The sequence below is a fragment of the Ambystoma mexicanum genome, chromosome 2q, assembly GCF_040938575.1.
Source record: "Ambystoma mexicanum isolate Mex_15411 chromosome 2q, UKY_AmexF1_1, whole genome shotgun sequence".
NCBI classification, from domain to species: Eukaryota; Metazoa; Chordata; class Amphibia; order Caudata; family Ambystomatidae; genus Ambystoma; species Ambystoma mexicanum.
In genome coordinates, this window is record NC_090924.1 from 692,865,901 (window position 1) to 692,868,400 (window position 2,500).

The 2,500-nt window shown below is 56.4% G+C and overlaps 1 non-coding gene across 1 annotated transcript; it reads left to right on the plus strand.

The window, feature by feature from the left end:
- Nucleotides 1-1,105: 1,105 nt before the first annotated feature.
- On the plus strand, nt 1,106-1,217 carry TRNAL-CAA (transfer RNA leucine (anticodon CAA)). The gene is made up of 2 exons: nt 1,106-1,143; nt 1,172-1,217. It is a non-coding gene; the product is annotated as a tRNA-Leu (tRNA).
- The last annotated feature ends 1,283 nt before the right edge of the window (nt 1,218-2,500 follow it).

Below are 2,500 nucleotides of genomic sequence, written 5' to 3' on the forward strand. Positions count from 1 at the left end.
CTCGCCTGATCGAGCCCGATCGAGCGGCAGCAGATGGCCTTTGGCCAGCGAAGGCTGCCGCTCTTCTTCTTGTTTCTCTGCTTGAGAGGCAGCTCAGTCCTCTGCGCTTGCGCCAGGGGCAGGCCACGTGACACGCAGGGGTCAGGCCGTGGAGCGACTGGGGCATGGCGCCAAGTGAGGTAAGCAGACCACCCCCTCCCCCTCACTGTTCTCTGCATGCCGTGGCTCGTTGGTCTAGGGGTATGATTCTCGCTTAGGGTGTGAGAGGTCCCGGGTTCAAATCCCGGACGAGCCCTTTTTTTTGGAGCGCCGAAAACAAAAAACACAGAGTCCCCAATTCCCCCCCAAAAATAGTTTGTGCGTGAACGTATCTGGTTCGATGCCCGTCGCCAATGGTTGGCTGCTTTTAAGCCCATGGCCCAAGAGGCAGTGTTGGAAATTCCCCCTCCTTTGTAATGATGCGCTGGCGGCGAGCTGATGTATAAAGGTTTGGACATGCCTTCTGGGTGGGGACTGCCATGGCTCGCGCCACTGTTGCATCCAGCTTGGTCTTTTGTATGTGTCTGCAGCCTGTGTGTGAGGTGCTGTGAGTGCTGCCATGTAGGTCCGGCGCAGGCTTGCGCCAAACTTTCACGTTGGTGTGTGCCACCTGGCAGGTACCAGCGGGCCCCATGAGACATCAGTGCCACAAAGCATTTCAACTGAAAGCTGTCCCAGCACACTAGAGCGCAGCCTACCAGAGCTGTTTCTGTAGTGTAGTGGTTATCACATTCGCCTAACACGTGAAAGGTCCCCGCTTCGAGACCGGGCAGAAACATGGTGCTGGTTTCTTTTTATTTCCACAATGTCAATCGGACACATTTGACCGCATGCAGGTTTCGACAGGTATGGACAGGCCGGCACTACGCCATGAGTGATCTGAGGCCAGCCCTTATTTGCACCCTGCAAACTGTCCACTGGCTCCATCAGTGGGCGTTTCCTGCCATCCCTGGGTCCTTAAGTGAGTGTTTGGGTACTTTTGATGCAGAGATCGGGGCATGAAAACCGGCGCTGGCACCTGGCGACATTGGGTACTGAAGAATCTTTCCCAAGCCTCCCCATAGCTGTCAGGGTGGCCGAGTGGTCTAAGGCGCCAGACTCAAGAGGCGCAGCTCTTCCCTGCATCTGGGTGTTCTGGTCTCCGATTGGAGGCGTGGGTTCAAATCCCACTCCTGACAAGCCGGGCTCATTTTTTTGAGCACATTTCAGAGTGTAAGGCTTGCGGAAAACCTCGTGGGGGCCCCCGAATGCAGCGCCCGGCAAGCCTCCCTGTTCTCTTCTGCTGCCTTGCAACTGGAGCTGTCTGCCAGAGACGCCGGAGGCACACCTGCCCTTAAACCCCCACTGGCCCACGGCTGCAAAACCTGCATTTTCTAGTGGCTGGCTTGGTGGCATATGTCACTGAGCCCAGTCTACTCAGGAAGTGAAAAAAGTCCCCTTCACAGTTGGAGAATGTGCTCTCCTGCCACCTGTCGGTCGTTGAAGGCACCACACCTCAGCAAAATAAAAATAAAAAAACAGACATGCTCAGTTCGGGGGATGTAAAGGTATTTACATAGCAAGAACAGAGAGGCTGTTGGGAGATGACAGAAGCCATGCTGCCCCAGAGTTCTCTTCTGAAATTCGCAGGAATCCAGAGGTTGGAGCGGGCTGAGGGAGTGCGCCTTCTTGCCTCTGTCGGCTTTCAAGACACATCCTCCTGCTGGGAAGCTGCCCACCCTGAGCAGCACAGGTTTGCGCTCTAGGCCGGTCGGCCACATATATCTCGCCTGATCGAGCCCGATCGAGCGGCAGCAGATGGCCTTTGGCCAGCGAAGGCTGCCGCTCTTCTTCTTGTTTCTCTGCTTGAGAGGCAGCTCAGTCCTCTGCGCTTGCGCCAGGGGCAGGCCACGTGACACGCAGGGGTCAGGCCGTGGAGCGACTGGGGCATGGCGCCAAGTGAGGTAAGCAGACCACCCCCTCCCCCTCACTGTTCTCTGCATGCGGTGGCTCGTTGGTCTAGGGGTATGATTCTCGCTTAGGGTGCGAGAGGTCCCGGGTTCAAATCCCGGACGAACCCTTTTTTTTGGAGCGCCGAAAACAAAAAACACAGAGTCCCCAATTCCCCCCCAAAAATAGTTTGTGCGTGACCGTATCTGGTTCGATGCCCGTCGCCAATGGTTGGCTGCTTTTAAGCCCATGGCCCAAGAGGCAGTGTTGGAAATTCCCCCTCCTTTGTAATGATGCGCTGGCGGCGAGCTGATGTATAAAGGTTTGGACATGCCTTCTGGGTGGGGACTGCCATGGCTCGCGCCACTGTTGCATCCAGCTTGGTCTTTTGTATGTGTCTGCAGCCTGTGTGTGAGGTGCTGTGAGTGCTGCCATGTAGGTCCGGCGCAGGCTTGCGCCAAACTTTCACGTTGGTGTGTGCCACCTGGCAGGTACCAGCGGGCCCCATGAGACATCAGTGCCACAAAGCATT